A 12,726-nucleotide genomic window follows, 5' to 3' on the forward strand; every position below is an offset into this window, starting at 1 on the left:
CATTCTAGAAAGGCTCATAAGATAGCAAGAGAAATACCATTGGGAGTGGGGGAAAGGTTACATTATACTTGTAAATTATAGCAACCTATTAAATAGTATGTAAAATATTTTGATTTGGCCATCTACATGAATTGAATAAATTACCATTTATAAATTTTAAATAAACCCCCCCATACAATTTGTAAATCAGTACTATATAAATTCCAATATGATAAAATAATTTGTTTGATCATTAAAGACCATAATCGAATGTACGGTTCATGCAATGTTTCATTCCTAGACCTCCAATGAACACTGTTTCTTGAATATTTAGAAAACAGTCCAGATCTAGTCCAGGGTTCAAAACTCTTTTCTCCCATTCATTTCGGCTACAGGCACATTTTATTTGGCCCCCACAGGTCTTGTACTTACTGTTTTTCCCACTGTCTCCATCCACTTTCACATCTCCTTCATCCATTCTCTCACGTGGCTCCAGATTATGTGTGTGTGACAATTATGTGAAGACAATTTTCTCTTGATAAAATTTCTAAAGATGTCTGATCAACCTTGGTGTCTTAGCATGCATGGGCACCATACAAAATACCATGGACTGGGTGGCTTAAACAACAGACATTTGTTTTCACGAAGTTCTGGAGGATGGGAGTGCAAAGTCAGGGTGCCAACATGGTTGGGCTCTAAAGCGAAGCTACTTCCTGGCTTGCAGATGACCTTCTTGCTGTGTTCTCACATGTAGCGAGACAGAGCTCTGCTGTCTCCTCTTCCTAAAGGACACGGATTCTATAGGATCGGGGCTCCACCCTTACGATCTCATTTGATCTCAATCAGCTCCAAAAGGTTCTGTCTCTGGCACAGTCACATGGAGGTTAGGCCTTCAAGATATGAATTTGGAGGATGACACAATTCAGCCCATAGCACTTGATAAACTTTAAGCTTAATTAATATATATGCAAAGCAGCTGAAATGTTTGCCTCATACAATTAGAGTTGTTTAAATATTTTTTGAGTAATCAGTGATTGTGACTTTTTTCTTTCTGACAGCATAATTTCTGAACTTGCATAAACTTCTATACATGCTTACAATTGATAGATCTTAACTACTTTAAAAATATTCTTAACTGCCCTAACCGGTTTGGCTCAGTGGATAGAGTGTCGGCCTGCAGACTCAAGGGCCCCGGGTTCGATTCCAGTCAAGGGCATGTACTTGGTTATGGGCACAACCCCAGTGGGGAGTGTGCAGGAGGCAGCTGATTAATGTTTCTCTCTCATCAATGTTTCTAACTTTCTATTCCTCTCCCTTCCTCTCTTTAAAAAATCAATAAAATATATTTTTAAAAAATATATTCCTAACTGGAATCAAATATAACTCAGTTTATACTGAAGGTAATAAAACAACAAACCTCTGAGTAAGCTAATCACTGGCTACTATTATGTATCATTTATCTAGCTAGTAAGCAAATTATTTATTAAAAAATTTATATAACCCAGTCAGAGAGAGAGAGAGAGAGAGAGAGAGAGAGAGAGAGAGAGAGAACACAGAGTTATATTTTCTAGGCATCCTATATAATAAAACAGTAATATGCAAATTGACCCTAATGGCGAACAACTGAGGATGACCAGTCACTATGACACACAATGGCCACCAGGTGCAGATGCTCAATGCAGGAGCTCCCCCTTGGTGGTCAGTGCACTCCCACAGGGGGAGCTCTGCTCAGCCACAAGCCAGGCTGATGGCTACAAGTGCAGCGGAGGAGTGCTCCCACCTCCTCAGCAGAACTAAGAATGTCCAACTGTGGATTAGGCCCGCTCCCTGTGGGCTCCTGGGCTATCAGAGGGATGTCTGACTGCCAGCTTAGGCCCGATCCCCGGGGAGTGGGCCTAAACTGGCAGGTGGGCATCCCTCAAGGGGTCCTGGACTGCGAGAGGGTGCAGGCCAGGCTGAGCGACCCCCTTGAGTGCATGAATTTTGGACTATAATAGCTTGTGTGACTCAGGATAATGTGTCACAAAACTAACAAGTGACTATCTCACTGCCCAAATGTTCACAGGACAAGAGATAGCCTATAAATAATAGTGTCACCTTAAGTTTCATTGGATTCTAATTTTGTTGTGTTTTTGAGGTGGACATAAATCAAGGGACTCCAGTTCTCCAATTTAAGGCAGATTTTGTAAGTCAGATTGTTCAAGTGTTTGACTCCAGTTTATCTCCCAGCAGAGATTCATAAAAGACAAAGCAGCACATATTTTGCCTATCAGTCTGCCACTTGGAAAGGGGGTGTGTCCGTTGTTAAGTGGGACAATGAGATCCTACTGTTACCTTTAAAGAGCGATTTAATTTGATATTTTATCCGGGACCCCAAAACCATGTGTAAGTTAGCAACATAACAATGCTGCAGGATCACAAGGCTTTTGTTAGAATTCACTTTTACTTCACAGAGAGGTAGAGTCTTGGCACTGAGGATGCTGGCCTTGAGTATCTTTCCAAGGAGTCCGCGTTATCAGGCGATGCTGAGATCATAGGCTTTGTCAGGGCCTGCAGATGTTCAGCCTGCGACTTCATTAACATAATTGATTAGGAACTAGGACATATTTAGTATTAATCAAGCTGTTTTTAGTGAGGCTAATTATGCACAGTCTTGATGCACTATTTTTGTCTGGAACTTCCTTAGGACCAAGTTGCAAGAAAATGGCATTACACGAGAAGGAACTTCCATGTGGCACTAAAATATGCTATTTGATTTGAGAAATACAGTTCTAACAGGTCAAAGTGTAGAAGTTTAAAGATATTTTGCATGTTAATGTTTTAAAAAGTAGAGCTTATATATTACATTTGCTCACAGGAAATTGGAAACAATTTAGGATTTTATCAGTAGAAATCTAAAAATGTCACGGAACTTGTTATGGATGAAAACACTCCATACATCTGTGAAGCCCTTAAAAGATCATTTTGTACTTTCACAGAACTGAATGAAATAAGTCTCCAATAGCACTCACTTTATTTTGCAAAGTATCAGGGCCCTTCTTACGTCAGGATATTTATCCAACGCCTTGAAGTTGTGTTTCTCCCTTCCTTGGATTTCACTCCTCTCCCACATCACATGCTTTGCACATCATAATGAAGTTTTATTGCTTTGAATCTTTGGATATAAAGACAAACTGTGTATTCAATAAGTTGTTTCCTTTGACTTCTACTATAATATTTTAGAATATTTAGCCAGGGAAAGAATACTACCCTCGCATTAAAAATATCTTTATATAATGACTACCTCACACAATCATTTTGGTCATTGTTGTCAATTTGCATTTAATTATGGGCACAACTTAAGTGGAACTGACTACAATATAATATTAATTCTTGTGCTCTTTTAAAAAAGTATTGAATTTTGTGACAGAACTGCCGGAAGCCAATTCAAGCATGTCATAATTGCAAGAGTTTCTTAAAAAGGTTGATGGGACCTGGGGACTCAACAAGAGCTGAGTCACATATGTTGTCACCTGTTGGGAATGGCTGAGGGCATTTCCCCAAACCTGAAAAGGATACATTAAGTGGTTCTCAACCTTCCTAATGCCGCGACACTTTAATACAGTTCCTCAGGTTGTGGTGACCCCCAATTTCATTGTTACAAATTGAACATAATTAAAGCATAGTGATTAATCACAAAAACAATATGTAATTATATATGTGTTTTCCAATGGTCTTAGGCGACCCCTGTGAAAGGGTTGCGACCCACAGGTTGAGAACCACTGCATGATTGCTTGCTGCCAGACAGCTCAGGGCATCTTAATCTACATGTTATTGCCTCCTAAGGGCCAAACACCTGAACAGCCATAGGCAAATTCTTCCATTCTGACAATGGACTGTGTATATGAAAACCTACCCTTTGAAGTGTATATCTCCACCTTGCCTTAGGACAAATTGTGTTAATAAAAAGCAGGGGGCCTGAGATGAGGAGAACTTAGTTTCTTTAGCTAAGCTCCTCTGACTCCCAAATGCCTTTCAAAATTATGTTTCATCTCTGGAATCTTTATTAAGTTACACACAGCCCTTTTCCAGATTGCTGAACCCTTCTAGATGCTGGAACAAGAACCACGGCACAGAACTAATTCCATGTCTATTGGGACCTCTTATTGGGGGTGAAAGGCCTGCAAGTTCAAAAAGCCTATGTAGTTATTCATTCATTCCACAATTAGAGCAGATCTATGTGAGTTCCCCTACCCCACCACACCTAATGGTACCTAATTATATTAATACTAGAGGCCTAGTGCACGTATTTGTGCACATTGAAAGGAAATTAATTAGAAGAAATATTTTAGAGGCTGGTGAAGAACTGTGGGAAGTTGGTTCCATGGCATGTCTGGCCCATGTTGCTCAGTCCAGATCGGCCGGACCTCAGCAGCTAGCTAACTTACCGGTCAGAGCATCTTCCCCCTGGTGGTCAGTGCATGTCATAGCGACTGATTGAGCAGTTGACCAAACGGAAACTAAGCATATTAGACTTTTACATATATAGATTATGGGTGGCTTTAACTCTTAGCATGAGAGCTGTTTTATCATCGAATGTTTGTCAGAACTGTATTTTTACTGCCCTCAAAATCCTCAGTGGTTGAGTGGGACAGCTTTGAGCAACATTTTCCATCTCTTTCCCAGTCACACCAAGAAAACAAAAGCACTGGTTCATAAAATCTTTGCAGAAGCATAATTACCGGATATGATCCTATTACATATATTTAATCAGCAATGCCAGAAGAGTTTTGTCTTTCCCCTACTCAAAACACACACACACAAAAAAAAACCCCTCTCCAACCCCAACATCATATTTGTATTACCATTGATCTCTGAAGAATTGAAGACTGCCATTCACATTTAGTATAAATTGCCACAGCTTGTCTATTATGGCAAAGATGTGGAAGAAAGAAGTTAAGTAATCCTGTATTAAGTATATATCTTATACTTAAATTACTTTTAGTATTTCATTACAAATGTACTATTTGCCTGAAAAAATCCAAATATAGTAAGGTACATAAATACTGTCTTCTTGTATAAATATATAACTGGCATTAACTTAGTACTGCAATTATAAGTAATAGTATAAATGCCATCACACAAGTGTGGGCAAAAAAACTCTAGAAGGAAGACCAAGAACCCAGCTTCCAATCTCAGCAGTGACACTAACTGGTTGTATAATTCTGGAAAAATTTATTGAATCCTTGAGCCTCCATTTATTCACCTGTAAATTGCGGAGGACTGAACTTAAATGGTTCTTAAGTCTCTCTCTGCTTTCACACCCAGAGATTTCAAACTTATTTTTTCAGGGTGGTGGGTTGATGAAAAGCTACCTTAAGAGCAGAGTGAAGACTCCATGGCTTTGCATTGTAGTTAAATAGCTTCCATAGATGTGTAAGGTACTGTCATGGCCTAGAGATTTCAAACCTGGGGCAAATGAGCATGTTCCCTGTGGTAGATATTACTATGAAGCATTATTTACTGAAGTACAAAAGTGAGTTGTACAGCTCATAAAGGCTGCAAAGTTAGAGACAGATGAAATATGAACAAGGCAAGGCTATGCAATAAAATCATAAGCCCTGCATGGGGCCGTAAAGAGTATGTTGGTAAGATTTGTTCAGAGGAGAAAGGAACATTATAAGAAACTTATTATAAGATAATTTCTTACCATAGCATGCATCCGAGGACAATGCTTTGCTGGAGCTAGTAATGCTTTATTTACAATTCTATTAAACCCTGAACTTTATCACCTTAGCTCTTCAGTGAGATATATCCTGGGAAGCAAAAAGCATAAAACAATAAAATAGAAATTTGGCCCAGTCCTTATTCCATTAACTCTATGACACAATAAATTTTATTGAACTTTCAGCCAATATAATATTTTTCTTTGTTTTGTGGTGAAATAAACTCATATCTGTCAGAGATTTTTAATGAAATTGACCTTCAGTTATAATTTTTGGTAAAATATACTATCCAAACTACTTTTAGTACCTATTTAAGTTAGAACATTGCTAAGATGACAATGAAATTATATATATGTATATGTGTATACACATACTAGAGGCCCAGTGCACAAATTTGTGTACCAGTGGGGTCCCTCAGCCTGGCCTGCAGGATCGGGCCGAAACCGGTTCTCCAATATCCCCCAAGGGGTCAGGGATTGTGAGAGGGCACAGGTCAGCTGGAGGGATCCCACCAGTGCATGAGGGGATGGAGAGGGACACAGGAGGTTGACCAGCTGGGGAGGGACCACAGGAGGGCTCCAGGGCATATCCGGCCCATCTCACTCAGTCCCAATCGGGCTAGACCCCAGCAGCAAGCTAACCTACCAGTTGGAGCATCTGCCTCCTGGTGGTCAGTGCATATCGTAGCAAGCTGTTGAGTGGCCTTAGCATATCATTAGCATATTACGCTTTGATTGGTTGAACAGACAACCAGATGTCCAGACACTTAGCATATTAAGCTTTTATTATATAGGATAGCTTTATATATATGGCACATTTTGTATCACAGTTAGGCATTTAATCATTAGTCACTGTTATTATCATTATCATTCTTCTATCAAGAAATTTCCCTTCAATGTATAGTAAACCATTCATTTTTATGATTGTTTTTAATTTGTATCTATTGAAGGTAAAAAGGTAATTGTATTAATGACAGTCAGTATATGTGAAACTATATAATTTTTAATACAGGACTGGAGTCATATGCAGGGTCTTATACATACAACTAAATCTCTTACACCTCCTCACAGACTGCACAGGGCAGCTAAAACAATTGAGTAGAGGAGCAGTAAGCTCATTGTGTCAGCTGGAGGATGGGGGAGGAATGGAGTTTGGGGATTTGAAAATGAGACAAATAAGTAGACATATGCGGCTTCTGATCATGGAGAAAATATATGCTACTTTTCTTTTAAACAATCACATTTAACCCTCAAAACAACTCCAAGTGGTTAGTATGGTTTACATCATTTTACAGAGATGATCAGAGGAACCAAGTAAATTGCCTAAGATAACACAGCTCTAACAGTGGAATATGATAAATCCTAACTTAACATTATTGATAGATTCTGTGACTTTGAGTGAAACAATGTGTAGCAAAACTAATGTTACCACTGACTTATTGATATAACCAAGAGTTAATGTCCTATGGATTCCTATCAATATTAAAACAAAATTTCATATAACAAAATTATATTATTTGAGGTCCTACTGTAATTAGAATTAAAAACCCATGTCTTTCATACCCAGGCTCATTCTCTGTCAGTCTCTGTCTGTGGTCCTTCCTCTAGGAGCAGCTTTCATACCTTCACTTGGCCTTCTTTGGTTTGGGACTTTCTGTGGAGTTCCTTAGACTCAAAGTCCTTACTGTAATTGTAAATTTTCTTCCTTTTTATTCTCTTACCTGAAATTCCTAAAAGGAATCTTTTTTTTTTAAATATATTTTATTGATTTTTTTACAGAGAGGAAGGGAGAGAGACAGAGAGTTAGAAACATCGATGAGCGAGAAACATCGATCAGCTGCCTCCTGCACATCTCCCACCGGGGATGTGCCCGCAACCCAGTTACATGCCCTTGACCGGAATCGAACCTGGGACCCTTCAGTCCGCAGGCCGATGCTCTATCCACTGAGCCAAACTGGTTTCAGCCTAAAAGGAATCTTTTAAACTCTAGACCCTGGCAAGGGGTTTGACATGAATCTAAATAAACATTTATTGATGCAGGAAATAAACTATATATGTAAAAGTCTCCGTATAATCACTGAAAGGTGTTATAGAATTGCAGGTTGTGGGACATTTGTTATTAAATAGTTGATAATGAGAAGAGCTGGCTTCTAAGAATAATTCAGTTATCACTAAAGGAAAAGTCAAGGAAAAGACAATGAATTTGGGTTCTGAAAGGCCAGTTTAGTTATGCTGGGTAATTCAAGTGAAGTCCTTAAGTTAGAGTGCTTTGCTGTCATAGTAACCTCATTGCAAGTTAAGGAAAGTACTCCTACCATCGTTCCATAGTTCAAGAGTCCCAAATAAAATTTAGAGGAAACTTTTATGGAAAAAAGAGGAAAGGGGAAAGAATGTTTGTACTGAATTATTTTACTTTCTTAGTCTTTTCCTATTAATACAATCTCAAAATCCAATGAGGCACTTTCTACTACCCAGCAACTGCCAAACTTCCTCTTAAAATAGAACTCATCAGCACATAATTTCTTTGCTTGAACTTTCTCATTGGTCTATCTTACAGTAAAATGAAAAATTCACAACATGAATAACACGATTCTCTGTGATTGGCCTTGCTTCATCTCTGGCCACCTCTCTTACCACTCTCCTTCTGCACCTTTGTTCCAGCCGCCTGGTCCCCAGTGTCCTCTTTGAACATATCTAGAATGTTCTCATTTCAAGGTGTTGGCAGATATTTGTTTTCTCCGCCAGAAAATTCTTCTCCCCAAAGGACCAAGGTTCTTCTACTTTTTATTTTCCAAAATCTTTTCAAATCTTACCCATTCAGAAAGATTTATCCATGTTCCACCTTAAAAAAAGAAAAGTGCCAGTGTGGCTCAGTGGTTGAGCATAGACCTATGAACCAGGAGGTCATGGTTCGATTCCTGATCAGAGCATATGCCTGGGTTGTGGACTCCATCCCCAGTGTGGGGTGTGCAGGAGGCAGCCAATCAATGATCCTCTCTCATCATTGATGTTTCTATTTCTCCTTCTCCCTTTCTCTTTGGAATCAATAAAAATACATTTTAATAAACTCTGGGGAAAAAAAGCACTATCACCTCCCACCTTCTCATGCCCCAATTCTATAAACCAAGCTTTAAGTTTTTTTCTGATCCTTATTAACACCTAACATTATATATACATGCATACATATTCAAATATACATGAGTATATGCGTATATTCATTTTAAGGCTTAAAAATGGGCTTTTCTCTAGCTTTAAAAATTTTAAGTCATAACAGGCAGAGAACATAAAATAGCTATTTACAACTCTAAAGCTTTTTAAGTTAACTGTTCCCAGCAAAATCAGGAAACAAATGCAAGATGGCACATGCTTCATTTGGAGAGTGATTCAATGAACAGGTAAAGAGAGATTTAAATATGCTCTACTCATTCCCCTGCCTTTTATGGTGAAAGTCAGAAGATTTACTCACAGTTGCATAAGGCAGTGGCTACTAATTATAGCATAACTGAGTCTGGAATCCACTTCATTCCAGCGCAGTGCCCCTTCACAATACTTTGATTCTTACTTATGTACTTTTGTCCTAAAGTTTCTCGACACAAAATATTCCAGACACAGCTTCCCTCCGTACAGTATCATACAAATTAATGCGCATTTATTTTAACATTTTAATAAATATCACACCTACGAAGTCACTACATATTATATGAAGTCATATCTTTATTGTTTCTAAAATATAGTAATAGCTATCATTGTTGCTTTTTTTGAACACGCACTCTGGGCCAGGCACTTTAGGTCGGTTCCTCCATTCTTCACAACACGCTGGCAGAGTCGATTTTATTAGTCCCATTGTTCAAGTGAGGAAAATGAAGTTCAGCGTGTCGCAGCACATGACCAGTGTCACACCCAACCAAACAAGGGCCATGGCCCTCTGTAGATAGCAATGAAGAACTCTATGACCACTGCTGCAGTTGAGCTTATCTGTTTATGTGACATTTTCCATGATCATGGTAGTGAGTGGGATTCCAAGCCAATCTCTGCCACTCTAGAGAAACAAGGTGGCAGTAACAAGGTCTGTAGGAATGCATTGTGAGGAAAGAAATATGTCTCTGCTTACTTAATTAGGACCAAGAATAGATCAAGCCTGGCCAAGGAGGATTAAAAGAAAAGCAACCATCCGACATGTAAAATTTGGATAATCTCCACACTAGAAATGCAAAGGGGGGCGGGGGGGACAAAACCCAAGATGAAAATGACACATTTGCATTTGTTTTCCCGTTTGCTAGGAACAAGCATCTTAGAAAGCTTTACAATTATAATTAGCTATTGTGCATTCTCTGGCTTTGAGATGGCATAAAAAGAGCACACAACCAAACACATTTAAAAGCAAGAGAAAAGCCCATTGTCAAGGCTTAGAAAGTAAAAAGTGAGTCTTTTAATTTTTCTTTCATCTGATGTTAATTTATGCGGCATCTAATAACATATTTGTGGCTCTGTGCTGCCCATTTTGGAGAAGATTTCTCTCTCAACCAGGCTTTCCTGTCATCCCTGCCCCATAGAGCCATCATCTCAGGGTTTATGACACTTTTTGCCAAAGAAAGGCAATATGCTGATAAGTTCACATTCTATCGACACTCTTAATTGTGGATCCTCTGAAAACCTATGATATTAACTGCTCTGAATCTTCTCTAGCTTGTTAGAAACAAAACAGCAAAAATTGGAGGAAGGGGAGAAAGGAAATTGATGAGTGGGTGCATAGGTGGATGGAAAGGAAGAGTATTTACTGCTGAGCAAAAAAAAATATATGTCGGGGCAGAGAGGTTTCATAAAAGACACATGGTTTATTTTTATATCCAAGCAGTGTATAATTAAATTGTTGTGTCTTTTATAAATGAAAAACCAAATTCCACTGCTGCCAAATCACCTAGGGAATAGAGACAATAGTGCTTGACGAAATGCAGAATCTTCGGAAGTTGATGTTTTAAATGAATTCGCCGTGAATAAAGTACGTCCCATAATGACAGCTTAAAGGTCTACTTCATAAAAATGTTATTAAAGTATATTATTTATACCTGCTTTTTGTGGACTTCTGCTCTTATTCATGACTCTCACCGTGTATGGTCATAATCACAGGCAGAGTGTATAATGGGAGCATTAATTCAATATGAACTGAGGCAGGAATACAGTGTCACCCCAATAAAACCCCAGATATAGTCATTTAAAGGTAGAGTTTATTGCGCAAGAGCATTCTCTTTGTTAAAAAAATGAAAAGAATGTCTTCCATCTTATGGCCTCAAACATCTAGTTTTATTCCGAAGTCACTATAAGAATGACTAATTGTCACAAACTTTTAAGTGAAATATTCATTCGTCTACATTATGAAACATAGAGATGTGGGTACTGAGTTGTGATTTTATGGTGACCATGGCATGGATTTTTGATACAGGCTAAGCATATTTATAAGCACTCGGTATGTTAATTAACCCTTTTCTGGTACCTGCCATCAGACCGTGGTGTTTAGCGAATGCCAGTCCAATGACCTGGCACATATGTTTATTTTAATAAGATGGAAAATGCCTTTGCTACATCACATTTTTTTCACAGAGAAACTGAAAGTAATACTACTTAAATCAAGAGAATCTTTATTCAGGATTTTAAACACCATTTCCATATTTAATATGTATGAAGCTTTAAGGAATGGCAGTAAATTTTAATTGGTTTATTTCTAACTCTGGAACTATCCAAATTTGACTGCTTGGCTTTCGCCTTCTGATTGGATGCGCTGGGACGGTGCGCTGCAGATGCACTTGGACAGAGTGTGAACGCGCTTCTCCCTTCAACACCAACGCGTCTGTAGGAGCCACAAAAAGTTCTTCATAAATTACACTTCTAACACTAAAGAAAGTGTTGTCTTTGATCTTGTCGGTAAAAAAAAAAAAAAAAAAAAAAAAAAGGGACACCAAAGGGAATGAATTAAAATTCCAGTGTTTAATAAGATGCAGTCATTAGTAGGCAACTTAAGCATTCAGACTAGAACTGCTCATGGAATTTCTTCAGCATAGTAATAATCTCATACTAGTTCTGGGTAATGAAAATCATGGAATGCTTAACATCTGTACTCGAAAGACAAATGGCAAAGAGAAAAAATATTTCAACTGTAAGGTGAATAACGCTACTAATTGAAGATAAAAATCAATTTCTTTCCGACATGCACTGCCCGTATACAGCCTCAAACCTAAGAGAACTGAGTATTTCGTTTTCACAACTCTTACACTGCTACGGAGCTTTGTTATTTGAAATGAGTACACTTACCAGAAAAACATCCAGGGATGCCCAGTTGTTACATGGCTATGGCTGGGCATTGGAACCATGGCCCCTCAGATCTCTGAAACGGAAATCTTTCTTGAAGTCTGCAGGGAACACATACTGTTCTATGCGGTGTCTAGACTTCCTGCAACCTCCGGGTGCAAAAACGGTCTGAGCACCCTTGCTGATGCAGCCACCCAGCGAGGACAGTGGAAGTCATGTCCCCAGCACACTGCCAGATAAGTGTCACCAGGCTCCAAATGGCTGCTGACAAGAGGCAGATCTGAGAAACAGTTAATTCAAACTAGGCATCGCTAATGGCTTGGTTTATTCTTTCTAATGAAACTGGACCCAGGAAAAGGCAACAAAAGTAATTCCTTTAGCTCACGTGTATCTTTCCTCAGAAAATATGTTGTAATTTCATGTATTACTATTTCACTTTAGGCCCGCAACAATTGTTTAGTTCAGGAAGCTCAAGCTATCTTGTTTATTAGCTGTTAGCAATATTAGCGGCCTGCAGTTTTATGCATTTGCTATGAACCAGGCACTGTGCCCAGTGCTTTGTAAACATTATCTAACTTGGAGGGAAGTGTTGTTATCTTACAAATGGGGAAAATAAGGCTCAGTAAGATTAAATCACTTGCTCTAAGTCACAAAGCTATCTGGAGGCAGAATTGACTTCACAGTAATCCTTCATTCCAATCTTAGCTTTTCTTTTGCACTAAATTTTCGTAAAGAAACTA

The 12,726-nt window shown here is 38.7% G+C and overlaps 1 protein-coding gene across 2 annotated transcripts in view; it reads left to right on the forward strand.

Annotated features, from left to right (window-relative positions):
• TRDN (triadin) overlaps nucleotides 1-12,726 on the forward strand; it is a 270,709-nt gene that overhangs the window by 118,009 nt on the left and 139,974 nt on the right. The window lies entirely within an intron of this gene.

The sequence above is a fragment of the Myotis nattereri genome, assembly GCF_964212035.1.
Source record: "Myotis nattereri genome assembly, chromosome: 6".
In the NCBI taxonomy this organism is placed as follows: Eukaryota; Metazoa; Chordata; class Mammalia; order Chiroptera; family Vespertilionidae; genus Myotis; species Myotis nattereri.